At 49.8% G+C, this 15,303-nt stretch overlaps 1 protein-coding gene across 7 annotated transcripts in view; it reads right to left on the bottom strand.

The window, feature by feature from the left end:
- The window catches only part of Sipa1l2 (signal induced proliferation associated 1 like 2), a 157,828-nt gene that overhangs the window by 118,601 nt on the left and 23,924 nt on the right, over positions 1-15,303 (bottom strand). The window lies entirely within an intron of this gene.

Consider the following 15,303-nt stretch of genomic DNA (forward strand, 5'->3'; position numbering starts at 1 on the left):
CTCCCATGAGAAAGCACAGAGGGGCAGATGAATGGGAAAGAGTTGGGTCTGTGAAGGAAGGAAGGGCGCTAACATTGTCTCATCATCAGACTGGCAATGCAAAAAGTGGTCCTTTTTAACTCATGACGTCAGATATATTCACTAAGGCTCCTCCCAAGGGTCAGACAGGTAAGAGGTTTGTACATTTGGGTCTCTGTGAGTCCCCCATGGATTTCCTGACTGACTAGCAGGGCAGGACAATACAGAAGCACGCAGTATGTAAATTCATCCAATTAGCTCCCTGATTCGAGTGTCATCTCCCAAGTTCACGAGCATCTCACTGCACTGTCTTCTGTCACCACTGACTGAGAGACTTCTCACTCAATTATTGATTTTCCTGCCAATTAATTACCATAGCAAGAGTCGCTCAGGCTTCTCTTTGCAGGGCTTCCCCCGCCCCGTCCCCCAGTCTCCTTTCTCCATGCTGGAGTCTGGGGGAGGAGGAGGGATCACAATAATTGGAACCCTGAGGATAAGACGAGTTCTAGAAAACATCTTCTGCATAGCTGGCGAAAAGCTCGGCTGTCACCAGACACTCATGTGGGCACAGGCTTGTTTTCCACGTGGTCCCTAGCTTGGATGTTTTCCAGGGAAAACAACTTTACTATGTGAATTTCTCTCAAGAGAAATGAGGTCTCCTGAGTCCAAGGGACGAATGATGGATGCATGCCTTCACCTGTTCATCAAAGTGAGCTGCATGAGGCACAAGCATGAGAAAAGAAATCATTTCTCATTATCACCTGCAAAGAAAAGGCAGGTTCTACTTCCTAAGGCAATGCTTGCACAGCCCAGGGTGCTTCCTGTTGTGGGACATATGGGGGCGACAGAGACACCACACACATTCAGTCTGCTGCCAGCAAAGGCTTTCTCCACAGACACCTACCACACCCCACTCACTGTCTTCTGCCTCACCAGGGAGCTGAGACCCCTAGACACCTTAGCTAGAGACCACGCAAAGGGACAGGTCACCTCACGTCCTGCTGTGGTGCTGCTGTGAAATATCTCCTACAGGTTCCGGTAGCCGACTTGTAGAACCTTTAAGAGGTGGGGCCTAGTAGGAAGAAGCAGATTCCTAATACTAGGCCTTGAGGTTTACAGCCCCAGCCCTCTTCCTGTCCACTGAAATGTAAGCAAGCAGCTCTGCACTCCTGATGTCAGGCCTTCTCCCATGATGGACCACCCTCAAACTGTGAGCAAAAGCAAATCCTTACTCCTTTAAGTTGCATCAGTCTGTATCTGGTAACAGTAACAAGAAGAGTCATAAATCGCTCTCTGCCAACCCTCACCTCCGCTCCCAGGGTCTCACCACTGCCTGCCTTGCGGCCTGTCTGTCTCAGGATGGCCTCTGTGGCCTGTCTGTCTCAGGACGGCCAAAAGCACTAGGCATCAACAACAGACACTAAGGAAAGGCGAGGGGAAATTTATGTTAGCACACAACCTGAGTGTGCAGAAAGTAAACAAATTAAACCAAAGCTCAATATAGGCAAAAGAGAAAGACATTTAACTCAGTGAGAACAACACAACAGCCGGGCTGAGAGGAGGAAAGAAATCCTGTGTCCATATTCTGTCTTCTGGAAGACAGGGCTCAAAGAAAAGACAGTGGACTCGATATCATGTGAGTTCAACTCCTGCATCTCACCTCCTGAAGCAGAACTTGGCTTGCAGCTATGTGCAGCCAGAGCAGGGTTCTGGACTACAAGCAACAGGGTGGACTGAGGACCCCCTCCACCCGGTCATGTGGTCCATAGACATTGGCCTGAAAGGAGACAGGAAGGACAGCCAGGAACATTTAGATGGGAAGATTTGGTGGCGTGAAGTTAGCAATGGCCTGGAGCTCAAGGATTTCAGACTTACCCACTTCCCAGACTGAGCTGGCGAACAACCCAGCTATTTGTACAGCCCAGGGGTTTTCAAAAGCTGCCCAACGGTGGCGGTGCAGTTTTCCACTCGGGCAGGCAGGAGAGAGCCGGAGCCACTCACCCCTGCGGGAGCTGCACTGACCAGCCCCAGGCTGCTGGAACTGCACAGTGGACATGAGGTGGTCACATCTGAACAGACTGCCTACCAGGCGGGGCCAACAGCCCCACAGACTAGGGATGTGGTTGAGCTCACAGGGATCCTCCACAGGCAAAGCTGCGCTTGACCCCTAACCCTAGCCTGGTGGGAGCCTGTGTTGTGCTATGATGCTTTTGTCTGTAAGTCCTTTCACTGGCCAGCTGCCAACAGACTGGGCTTTCTTTTAGCTGGGGTAGGGGCGGGGGTGGGGGGACAGCAGTGCAAAGTCTAAGAAAGCCAGGATGCCTGGGCTACCAAAGAGGGGATATCACACTAGTCCCACCTGTTGGGCCAAGAAGAACAAGGATGCTTTGCATGTTCCCAATGTGTGTGTATGTGTATGTGTATGCGTATGCACACGCACACACACACACATGAAGACCAGAGGTCAACCTAGGGTATTGTTCCCTATTCATCTGGCTTTTCGGAAACAGTCTATCGCTGACCCCGGAGCTCAGGGTTAGGCTTAGGAATCTGCGTGTCTCCACCTCCCACTACAGTGGCTTTTCTCTGGGTCCTGACGATCACACTCGGGTCCTCACTCTTCCAGAGTAAGCATCTTACAGACTGAACTGTAAAATTCACATTCTCACTTTTAATTTCCTAAAAGGTGTTCAGACTCTCACACAAAGTGCAAGCACAGCTGAAATGGCAAGAACCCCAGGCTCTTAGGGCACCTGTCACAGGCCACTCCCACAGCTGCTGCTCCAGGGACTGAGTCCTGTGTCCCTTTCCCTCCACTGCTGCCCAAGACTATTCCCAGGAACTGGCTACTGAAGGAAAGCCCAGGGGAGAAGGGAAGGAGAGAACATAAATTCTCCGCTCTCACGCGTGCATGCGGTATGACTGGAGGCTGTCTGATAGCAAGAGGAATATTTAGCAGACATTCACAGACGCTTACTGCCAGAATTAAAATGGGAAGCCGGGCAGACAGAAGTCACTGAGGAATGAGCAGCCAGGACACATTTGCTGGAGCAGTGACTGGCAGCAGCGTCTCCAAGGTGAACCTTTCTAGACTGGTGTGGTGGAGCAGGGCCACCTGCCACCCGCTTCTCAACGACTCTTATTTGGGAGGGAGAAGACTTACCTGAAACACTCATCTCTATTTTTTTATAATGTGTTTTATTATACATCGAGTCTGCCAGGTACAAATGAAAATATTTGTGAAAATAAAAGCTGACTCCTAAGGCACCCAATAGATCCTGGCCTTCAGACACCAGAGGCTAAGAAAAAAACTCATAAAAATTTTTTAAAAAAACAACAGCAATGGAATGTTGGACCAGGGAGATAGCTCTGTGGGTACAGTGCCCGCTGAGCAGCCGCAAGGGTCTGAGTTTCAATCCCCGCACCCATAGGAAAGCCAGGTGTGGTGGCCTGTGCCTGTGAGCCCCACTGGGACTGAGGGCAGAGACAGGCAGATCCTGCATGCTCCCTGGCCAACCTGCCTAGCTGAAAGAGTGAGCTCCAGATAAACCAGAGAGCTTACCTATCTCAAAAGATAAGGCTAGGAGCTGGAGAGAGACTGACCATACACAAAACACCGCACAGGGACACACTGCACACACATATAAAAGGAAGGCTCATTATTAATTTAAAAGTTAACTGGGGAGTCTTCTAGAACTAAAAATAAACAAACAACACAAAAAAAGAGGAAAGATTTCACCACCACCCGCAGAAGACACGGGTTATTAAGTGAAAATCCCAGTTCCAGGCATGGATGTTACCCTGTAAGTCATTGGTCAGAGAAGTAGCAAAGGTCCCTAAGACAATACATACTATTTATTGCTATTGCTCTGGGTTGCCCTAGTTCACTAGAACTAGATAGTGAGACCCTATTGCAGGACATAAAAACTCAAGCTCGAACTGACTTGAAAATTTCTTCCTACTACACTAACTTTCCCAGTGTGCTGGCAAGTGCTACTCAGGCCACGCGGGAGCAGGGGGACAAGGGGGTGCATCAATGGTTTTACCCGGGACTGGGCCCTGCACGCTGCAGTACTAACCTGCCCGGCAAATGTGCCCAGGGGAGCAACAGTGGCACAAAGGTGACAACCGACTGCCCTTGGGTTGGATTTGATCCCTGCTCCACAGCCAAGGAACGAACTTAAACCTGGTCCGAAGCACGGCTCAAGAGGTCACTTGACTTAGAGGACAGCCTGTTATAGTTACTTTGGCAAATAACAAATTATCAGACTGCTTTTTAAATACTTACGTTTATATCCATAGATTAGTCTCTTCCTCAACCTTGACCAGTGTCGTTTCTCTCTGAGTGGGCAGCACTCAGTGCCAAGACTTGTAACTGATCAAAGTGCTGAAAATAACTGCCTATTGGTTCAGCCCAAAATAGGACCTCTATCTCAACCTACATCCCACCCAAGTCAGGAACATCACAGAAGATGGGAGTGGATACACTCTAAGTCCCAGAGGGTGGGGCGCAGCCTGAGGAATACTGTCTTCTGGACAAGGCGCAGCCGCTGCACCAAGGACTTACTGCAGCTGTGCTTACCTGACAAGACCAGGTCAAAGGATCAGTGAACGTCCCAGCAGGCAGCACTAACTCAACTTAGGCTATTTTTAAAAGGCGTGGGAAAGTGCATGCAGGGATGCCGCCATTGCAGCAGTTAGAGCATGCACTACTCTTACAGAAGACCAAATCTGGTTCCCAGAATCCACCACTGGGCAGCCCACACCCATCTGTAACTACAGCTCCCGGAGGATCGGGGATGGGACCTCTCTGGCCTCTGCAGGTATCCGCACTCATGTGTACGTACCCACACACGGGCACAAACACATAATCAGAAATAAGACACATTTGAAATTAATGAATCGAAACATTTAAGGGAAAGGACATGGGGGAGGCACACTGGGAGTGCCTGATGAGTGGGCAGGGGCGTTGAGGACAGGTGTGATCAAGATACACGATTTACATATATGAAATTGTCAAAGAATTAATAAAAGATACTCTGATTTCATAAAGGCAATCCAGAGGCTTTCCAAACTTTCCTTAGATAACTTTAGAAAACCAAAAAGATTAATCAATATAAAATAAAACTAAACACTATTATTTCAAGATTTTGTTTACAGAAAGGAAAAGAGGGGGGAGGGAAGTTAAGTTTTTTAAAATGTCTTTCTGTCATGTAACTAGAAAATGGAAACAAATTAGTCAGGACCAGTGGGAATGAGGAAAACCGGTTCCTTGGGATTTAGCTTCTAACCTCGGGGAATCCTGTGCCAACAGTGGCTGGCCCACTGCACATGCCCAGGTAATTGTAGACTGTTGCCTGGACTGGCTACACCCAACTCACTGCTCAGGAAGTGGGCAGCAGCCCGCCTTGCCCAACAAGCCCATGCAGGACCCTGGTGGTGGGAGTTACCCCATCTTCTGTCAGCCAGGCAAACTCCAAAGCAGCAGTGAGAAAGCTGGGGCTCTATTCTCTCTGGCAGCCCTGCGCCGGATAGCCCACTCCCTCTGAGCTGTCTTCGTAGGGTAAGATGAGGCTGTGGGTCCCACACTTCTGAGTCCCGGCCTGAGACAGGGGCTGAGCTCTGACCTACAGCTACAGTCGTGCGCATGTGCTCCTGCTGAGACTGTGTCGAAGACTGCACTGCATTAAAAAGCAGAGCTCTGCAGTGCGAGGAATCCGAAACCCAGCTCAGAGCTCCCGTCCCCAGGGTGCTCTTCATAAAATGATTTATTATGGTTTCATTAAAGTGATTAGAAATTGTCCAAACCGTAAAACGTTGCTAGGCATCTCCGAAGTCAGCAGAATGGCAAGAACTGCCTAACAAGTTGTCAAATGAAAAGAGACAAAAATCTCAGCAGTGCACAGGACAGAATGAAGACGTCCCACACAGAAGACCCTGTCAAAGAAGCCGGATTCACAGAGTCACGTGGGTCTTTGGAAAAGCCAGGTTTCAGCAAACACTGTAGTACCTGCCCTGTGCAAGGCAGGTACACAGAGGACAGCCACACATTCAGGCCCACGGGCCTTCTCCACAGCACAAAGCTAAGCCAACAGCGCTGCCAACTCAGGCACTCAGGACACAGGACCTCCAGAGACCATGTGTGCCAGGCACTGATTGGCAGATTCCTGGAAGGCAAACATGGAGAGGGGCCATGCTACACAATAAAGGTGGAGAATTTCTGAGATGGTGTGCTTCTACCTCACCCTCTTGACTTGAGACAAAAGCCTGGAAGCTTAAGACGAAGGTCTTATAGCCTTGGTGTCCACCAGCAGGCCCCCTGCTGATGGACTGGCTCAACAAGTTCAATGCTGGACAGGACATAATAGACAACAGTGGATCAATCAATCATTCCATCTTTCTTCAAACTGACCAACCCTAAATTAGGGGACAAAAGCTCTTCAGAGACTAAAACAAATATTCAGGCTTTGCCCTCAAAACTGACTTAATTTTTGTTTTGTTTTGTTTGTTTGTTTTCTGAGTGCTGGCCCCTGCAGAGCAGCGGGTCTTTTTCACTGTGTTCGCTGTGCACATGTTTGCCACCCCCAATAAGCACCTTTCTTCAGCTGATGAGGCTGTTGCGCTGCTTCAGATTCTCCCTGTCTTCGAATTCTTTAGATAAAGAACCATCTGACCCTGGCTAAGCCCACACTCCAGTTCCTCTCCAACCTTCCTGTGACCTCATTCCTGCCTTCTGACAATGAAAATGGCCTTACTGGTGACTCTGACAGATTCCACACAGCTGGTAACAGAAGACCTGGACAAGAGGGAAGGGGAGGCAATGCATGGGCAGGAGAAGGGCTGCATGGGAGTGAACCATCTCATCAGGGGAGCTCCCAGCAGTAGAGGGAGACTGTGGGAAGAAGCTGGGCCAAAGGCCTTGGGCAGCACTGGCCAGAACCCCGGCCAGTGCTCTTTCACCCTGTCTCAAGTCTCACGCTGTCCCGTTTTGAGGTTTTAGGGAAGAAAAAAAAAATCTCAGCACTAATTTTCCATAAAAGCTTTCCCAGCCCCAAATAGCCCAAGACTCCTAAACTTAACACACGCCATCTTGGAGCTAGTCGAAACCTCTCCTGAAATAATCTAACATCATGGAACTGTTTTTAACTTCCAGTCCCTGAGACCATATAGAGTGTCAATACTACAGGGAGTGGCGGAGCAGAACACAGGGAGCAAGCCCCAGATAGGAGGTGTCCTGAGTCCTCACCTAAGGGCACATGCACTTCCCAGCAGCCTAGGTGACCTGGCATCCCTCTCCTAAGCACCTGGAGGTGCTCTTCACAGATGGCAGGATGACCATGGGCCAGAACAGCCACAGGGCAGTGTGACAGATCAACCTCTCATGTGCCTGCTGATTCTAATGGGCAGCCTGGCTTGAGACGATTTCAGAGTATACAAGGGCTCACCTAGAAGGGTACCAGTAGCCGGGCCCAGGTGAGCCTGGGACAGACACTCCATTTCCCAGGCTCTACCTCACTCCCATCCTCCCAAGGGCCCCTCGTCTTTTGCATGAAAGACGAACCCTGCTAGGTGGGCAGCAAGCAAGGCCCCGGGTCCAGTATCTCAGACACTAGATCTTTCCACACTGACACTTAACCCTATCTTGTCTGACGTCTAGCATAGAAAGTGCCAAGTCTTGGGCCTGAGCTAGCCTTACGCACAAACACTGGCTGAAAAATTAAACAGCTCAACTTGGTGCCTCCGACTACATCTGAAGATAACACCGGAAGACAGCCTCTCTCAGGCACCCACCATTAGAGAGAGCAAGGGCAGGTGAAGGGCGGAAGCCATCACCCTCGGCTGCCCCACTGCCTGTCTCTGCTGCCAGGAAGCTCCTGATTCTTTTCAGCTGTCACCTCCCTCAAGCCCTGCTCACCCCATCCTACGACACAGGCTGCCCCTGAGCCGGACTGTCAGCACTGACTCTGGCAGGGGAACCCTCCAGCTAGGAAATACCTGCAATCCATCTGCAAGGCAAACAACCACCTTCCCCTGCTCCTTAAAGAAGGATGGGCTCCTACAAACATTTGGAATTTGAGCTTTTGTTCCTCAAAAGAAAAAAAAAACTAGTTTTCACTGAGACTAGATTGGGATATGTGAAGTTCAGCAGAACTGCCTATGCCTGTACTCCAAGCACTTAGGAAGCAGAGGCAGGAGGATCACTGTTAAGTTCTAGGCCAGCCATAACCGCATAGTATCTCCAAAACTAGAATATTCAAGCCCAACATAAAACCAAATAAATAAATAAATCATAAGATTGTATCTCAGACGACTGAAGCTTGCCTGCGCCACTCCCTCACTTCACTGGAGGCTCCCTAAACTGCTTCCACTCACTAGGGTAACCTTAAGGCTACTTCCAGAAAGGTTGGTCAGCCACAGGCTTTAAACTGAATGTGGTGGTGGCTGGACACAGAAGGCGTAGGAAGCCAGGGAAGCTCAATCCTAGGGCCAAGCAGGTCTCGGGTGAGGCCACAGTGGGTGAGGAGTGAGGTCGTGCAGGCCCTGACTGTATATTCTGCCCTCCTTCCTTGCTCCCACCCTGGAATCCTCCCTTTCCCTCAATAAACAGCAGGAATCATCAAGACTACAGCTAGGAGAATCTTCCAACACACGAGTCCTCTGTGGAAGACAATTCAGAAGAATACAATCTGGCTAATGACAGCTGAGAGCGGCTCCAAGCGAGAGCTCAAACCCTGCAGGGCAGCGCAGGTCACACACAGCGAAGGACCCCAAATGAAGTCAGCAGGACAGCCCAGGTCACAGGCAAGGAAGGTCGACACTCACTTCTGCATCCATCCAGGCGTTGGAGACTCTTAGAAACACTCCAGAAGATAAGGGCAGAACTATGTTGTGCTTCCAAACGTCACTTCTGGGCTGGGAGTGACCACAGTTATCTCAGAGCATAGCTGTGCTAATGCTCCAGGATCCAGCTGGCCAGCATTCTCTCCGGGAGGGAGTGGGAAGGCTGGGGGATCACAAGATCTTCACCTGGCAGTTCCAATCACCAAACGTAAACAACCCACTGGAGTGGACTTCCTAGGGGTGAGGAGGCCTCTGAATAGCTACTGGGTTCCCAAACTTAACTTGGAGAAAATCTTTTCTTTGGTCCGTCTTCCCTATTGGGGTAGATAGCATCTCTTTTTATCTTCCTAGCAGTCACAAGACACACGCAGGATGGGCCGGGTGAGTTCAGCACACCTGTGGCGCTTCACCCATACTGCTAGCTAGGGAAGAGGCTGTTTCAACCAGAGCGCTATCAGTGAGACCTCTTCCCACCTGGGAGAGGCTCCAGGTGGCTAAGACGGGTTCTGTCACCATCCTACTAGAAGACAGCCTAACTCACCTCCTCAAACGCAGCCCCAGCCTGAACTATGAGTATAGGGCCTCATTCTGAGACTGTCAATAGAGCCAAGCTGTGCCCTCCAGCTTCCTCTGCCAACAGCCAATGAGAGACAATGAGCATGGAGCCTCAACCAATCCTCTATAGCTCCTGTCAAAGGTAGGGCAGGGAAAGAGACTGAGATTTACCAAGTACCCTAGACACCTCAACAGCTGTGATGGCAATTATCAATTTCATTTCCCAGATGAACACTCAAGCTAATAAATACTAAACATACGAGGCAACTAAAGTTAAAATGTGAAAGTAACCCCCCTAACACACACACACATACACACACACACACACAAAACTGGTGTACGAGGATCTCCTTATGGGAAAGCTGGCTACTGAACTCCTTCCAGAATGGCCACTCAGAGATTCCATACGATGTGCTGATCATATGAGACACACAGGAACTGAGCTGGCAAGCAGAGCCCTGATGTATGTCAGCTGGAACACTAGCTTGTTCCCTGACCCCAGCATAGCTGACTCAATGGGTGCCAACACTAAGGTGTGACAGGTGCATGCAGAGATGTGGATACAGGAAGGCCATATCTACAACCCCTTGAAGGATGGAGAGAGACAGCCAAGCACAAATGGGAGCAGGAGAGAGGCCACAGGAGAAGCAATCTAGGGACAAGAAGAAAAGGCATAAGGTAGAGAGACTGGAGGGTCAAAGGTCAGGAACCAACAGCCTTGGTGGTGGCACCTGAGACCCGACTTCAGCCTGAAGAAGTGGCAAGACTTGATGTGGCAGTCGTAACAAGCAGGTCCAGTAGGAAAGGCTATTGTGGGCTGTGCAGGGAAAGTGGAGGCTTGAGCAAAGTCAGGCAGAGTGGGAACTCCCTGTGGGGCTAGCCCACATGTGAGAACTCCATGTGGAGCCTGAGTCTGCCATACACGCGCGCTAAGACACCTCAGAAAGGGTAGCCAAGCTCCGTGCCTTCTGGTGAGCCCTTGACCTCAGGCTGTCCACACCGGCTCACAAGGCCAAGACTGCGCTGGGTGGCACTGTTCCTTTAAAGTACAGCTTGCAGCCAACTACAGACACCTGTAGTCCTTTGAGGCACACATAAGGCATATTAAACACACGGGTGTGCTAAGCAACCTCAGTCTATTCCAGTTGCTGTAACAACACCACGGTCTAGTCGGGTTCTAGAAACAGGTCTTTACTTCTGTCTAAGGCAGGCTTGGTGCTGGGGTTGGGGTACGAGATGGCAGAGATCTCCTTCCTAGAGCACTAAGCCCATGCCTGAGGATTCACGCCTGGTGACCCCCACCCCCTTCTCTAAGAAGCCACCTCCTAATGTCACCCTTGGGAGCTAGGAGTTTAAGCTCTGAAAGAGACCGAAGACAGATTCAGCCCACAGCACGGAGAGACTAGTAAACTCTACTGAGGGCCAGGACAGAGCCGGAGGACAGCTCCACAGGGCAGCTCCAGTCCAAGTCTGTCTGACCCTGAGCTGGACTGAGGACTCCATTAAGGCCTTCTACAAAACCAGCCTATTGCCTAGCCAGAGAATAACCACCCCAAGAGAAAATGTTCAAACCCCTGTGACTTTAAGCCTGCCCATTTAAATTTAATTCTGTAGTTGACTTATGATTGCATTGCTTCCCTTTACAAAACAAAACAAAAACAAAAACCAAACAACAACAACAAAAAAACAGAGCATGCTCAGAAACAGGACATAGGAATGTGCTTTAAGCCCTGGGGTAAAGCGGAATGGGGTTTCAGATTCAGACCTACACTGTGTAAATTAACAGCTGGGGGCTGGAGGCCACATATTAGAGCCGACGGCTCTTTAGCTGGGATAGCTGTGGTCACACAGCAGATTCTGCAAGCACCACACTGACCTGCGACATCAGTGGCTCAGTTTGACCGTGGTGCACAATCCACCAGCCTACTCCTGGCATTGACATCCCTGTGCCCTTATCGACTATGCCCGCCCCTTGGCAGGCGAGCTGAGGGTTCAGTGTTGACAGCAGATCAGACAAGCTCCGTCTGTAAGAGGGACATTTTTATCCCTGCAGGAAGTTGCACTATGTTCTGCACACTATCCCCAACATGTGTGACCAGATCTGGGGAAATCCAGTCTGTGGTGGACAACCCCCATGTGGTCACCAGAGGAAGCAGCTGGTTGGTTTCAGCGACAGCACCAGGGCAGAGCTTCCCTGGCCCTGGAGGTCAGCCTTGCTGCAGGTCCCACCACAGCACTGGCCAGAGCTGCAGCAAGTACACTCTGCCAGCAGCTCCTAGCAAGGCCCGGGTCTCCACTGCCAGGATTTCTGTCTCGTGCCACAGGCTAGAAGCCCACTGCTGGGCAATCTTGCCCTGTTCCACAAAGTGCATGCCCAAAAACATTCAGCAAGTCACTCGCCAACTGTTTATCTTCCCGGGCTCCTTTTCTGCCAGATAAGAAAGACTTCCCCTAGAGTCTGCTTCAGACTTATCAAATATAAGCTGCGGTCAATGCTCTCGAGAGCAGAAAGAAAACCCTGGGCTTTGCATGTACAGATGCAGTATTCTGCCAGACTCTGGGCACAGGTCTGTGCCAGGGACACATGACTTCCCCTGCGGCCCTTGGGAAGGAGAAGAGCGACAGTGGCAGCCACACGGACAGCAGTGACGGCTACCTCAAGGTAATGAGTAAAAACCACTTCTTTGGCATTTTTGTGCTATATTAAGCACAATTTGCAAACAATTATACAAGCAATTTTCCTAGTTATCTTCCCTAATAGAGTAAAAATTAACATGCCTCATTTTTTGTTTTGTTTTTGAGACAGGGTCTCAGAATGTAGCCCTGACCAGCTGTGAGCCTCTATGCAGACTAGGCTAACCTCAAACTCACAGATATACATGCCTTTACACCCCAGTTTGGGGATTAAAGGTATGCACCACCATGTCCAGCACCAAGCCTTATTTTAAAACAAGTCTATTTGCACCCTTTTAATAGGATTCCAATGTCAAATCAAAGTACAGGCCTACCAAGGTCCACTCTGGGGGGCTCATGGGTTCAGAGAGAGCCAGAAGAAGGAGCTTCCAGGGTGAGGGGTGAGGGGCCTGTGATACTGGGGTGACATAATCAAACAGCTGCCAGAAACTGACATTTTATATTATTTTTAATTATACTTTATTTAATTGCCTATAACTATCAGGTTGTACAATTTTATAAGAGATAATATCCTAAGTTAGAGAGCTTCTACAGGCTTCTACAGTGGGCCCATGGTACCTCCAAAGGAGAGGAAGGACGGGAAAAAACCTGCCTTACAGCAGGTCTCCCAACTGAGCAATCAGTCTGAGGAACTAAGGACCCTGACCCTCCACATGCAAAGACTTCTGAAGAACAGGTGGGCATCCTTTTCTTCCCACCAAAATCTCTCCACAATGCACTACAGCACGGTTACAAACTTCCAGGGCTTTCCATAAAGATACTTCAAACCTTGACCACTACAAGCCTTTAATGGTCAGCCTGGCCTGAAGCCCAAGGGCACCATCCCTGTATGAGGCAGATGTCTACCTGGCAAACACGGCCTGTGTGGGGGTGCTTGGACTCAAGAGGGACCAGAGGCAAGTGGCTAATCATGAAGAGCTTTCTAATAGGCCTGGAATTTCCCCACAATACCAAAAAGGTTCAAACCACATCAGACGTGGCACAGGTGACAGCTTCGTGGCATTTACTGATATTCTCAACAATCAGGCAGTTCAAATCAACTCTCCCAAATTACACTGTGAGGAAAGGTCCCCACTAAGTCAATGCTCACGTCGTTCCCATATTAGCTCTGATGGTTCCCATGTCCCGGGGACAAAAATAAATTACTTGAATGTGTGATGAAAGTGTTGGGTGTCACTTCAAAAATGTGTGCAGTGCTAGAATTTTATGACCACTGTTTTTGAGGGAGTAGATGCAGGAACATTTAAGGACCCCTAGGAAGCCCAGGGAGCCCAGCTGAGAAGGGTGCCCTGCTTGGCAGCGAGGAGGTGTCACTACTGTGATAACATCTGAGGAAGACCTCAACTAGAGGGGCAGGGGCTGCAGGGAGCGCTGGGAACCTCCTGGCCCTGCAGGGAGCGCACATCTACTTTGGGGTTTTAAGAATGAGAGCACCCTCCCTGAATGTGAAGAATAAAGGAGGGAATTTATCCAGAAGCCCAAAGCCGGGAGAGGCTACAGAGGGTGACTAGCAAACAAGAGAGCCTTGTGCAGTCATGAAAGCAACCAGCTGCGCGTGACCACTGAGCACGTGAGCTGCGGCCTTCGAGATGGGGGGACCGCATTTTTTAATGTAGTTTGCACTGCCGACATCATCGCATTAACTGAAAGTGGCACTGTCCTACTGATGGCCAGTCTAGAATGCCATCTTCATAGTTCAGAAGGAAAGATAAAAGGACAGGGTACAAGAGGACCAGGGAGGGAGGGAGGAAGGATGGATAAGGGAGCCATTTTAGGGTTTGCAAGAGACTTGATTCTAGAGGGGTTCCCAGGCCCAAGGAGAGGTCCCCAGATTGTTCCCTGGGCAGCAGAGAAGAGGGTGCCTGAACTGGCCTTGGCCCATAACCATACTGATGAATATTTTGCATATCACCATAGAACCTTCATCTGGCGATGGATGGAGATAGAGACAGAGACACATATTGGAACACTGGACTTAACTCCCTAGGTCCAAATGAGAAGCAGAAGGAGGGAGAACGTGAGCAAGAAAGGCAGGACCAGACGGAACCTTCATCTGACGATAGATGGAGATAGAGACGGAGACCCACATTGGAGCACTGGACTGAGCCCCCAAGGTCCAAATGAGGAGCAGAAGGAGGGAGACCATGAAAAAGGAAATCAGGACCGCGAGGGGTGCGTTCACCCTCTGATACAAGGGGACTGATCGAATGAGAGCTCACCAAGGCCAGCTGGACTGGGACTGAATGAGCATGTGATCAAACCGGAGTCTCTGAATGTGACTGACATGGGGGCTGACTGAGAAGCCATTGACAATGGCACTGGGTCTTGTTTTGTCTGCATGTACTGGCTTTTTGGGATCCTAGTCTGGTTGGATGCTCACGTTCCTAGACCTGGAGGGAGAGGGGAGGAACTTGAACTTCCCACAGGGCAGGAAACCCTGACTGCTCTTAGGACTGGAAAGGGAGGAGAAGAGAGAGTTGGGGGGGGGGGGGAGGAGAGGGAGTGGGGGGAATGGGAGGGTATGAGGAGGAGGGGAGGAAGTGGAAATTTTTATAAACAAATAAATAAATAAATTTTTTTTTTAAAAAAAAAGAGGACCAGGAAAGAAAGAACAGAACCGCTGACCGCCAGAGGACTGCTGCAGGGGGACCCGAGCCCTAGCGGGTACAGAGAGCAAGGGGTGCTTCTGGGTTAGGGGTAGGATAAGACGGAAACTAAAGCTGGGGTTAGGGTTAGGGGTTATGGTTAAGATGAAGGTCAGAGGTTATGGCTATGGTTGGGTTAGGCTTAGTGATGTGATTAGGGTCAGGGGTTATGATTAGGGTTAGAGGTTAAGGTCAGGGGTTAGTATTAGGGTCAGGGGTTATGGTTGGCATTATGGTCTGAGGTAATGGCTATGATTGGGTTAGGGTTAGGGTTGTGGTCAGGTTTTATGATTAGGATTAGAGTTAGGGTTAACATCAGGGGATAAGGTTAGTTAGGGTCAGGTGTTATGGTTAGGATTAGGGTTAGGGGTTATGGCTATGGTTAGGATTAAGGGTTTAGAGTTAGAGAATGGTGCTCTTAAGATAATTCCACCTAGTGCCACACAGGAACCAAACACATTCGGGGAAACCGAGCCCTTCTGCAGACTCTGTTAGGAGAAAAATGGCAGGGTGGGAACACAGTACTACAGATTCTCCATTGATAGCATGT

Source organism: Myodes glareolus, chromosome 22 (genome assembly GCF_982192425.1).
Source record: "Myodes glareolus chromosome 22, mMyoGla1.1, whole genome shotgun sequence".
Lineage (NCBI taxonomy): Eukaryota > Metazoa > Chordata > Mammalia > Rodentia > Cricetidae > Myodes > Myodes glareolus.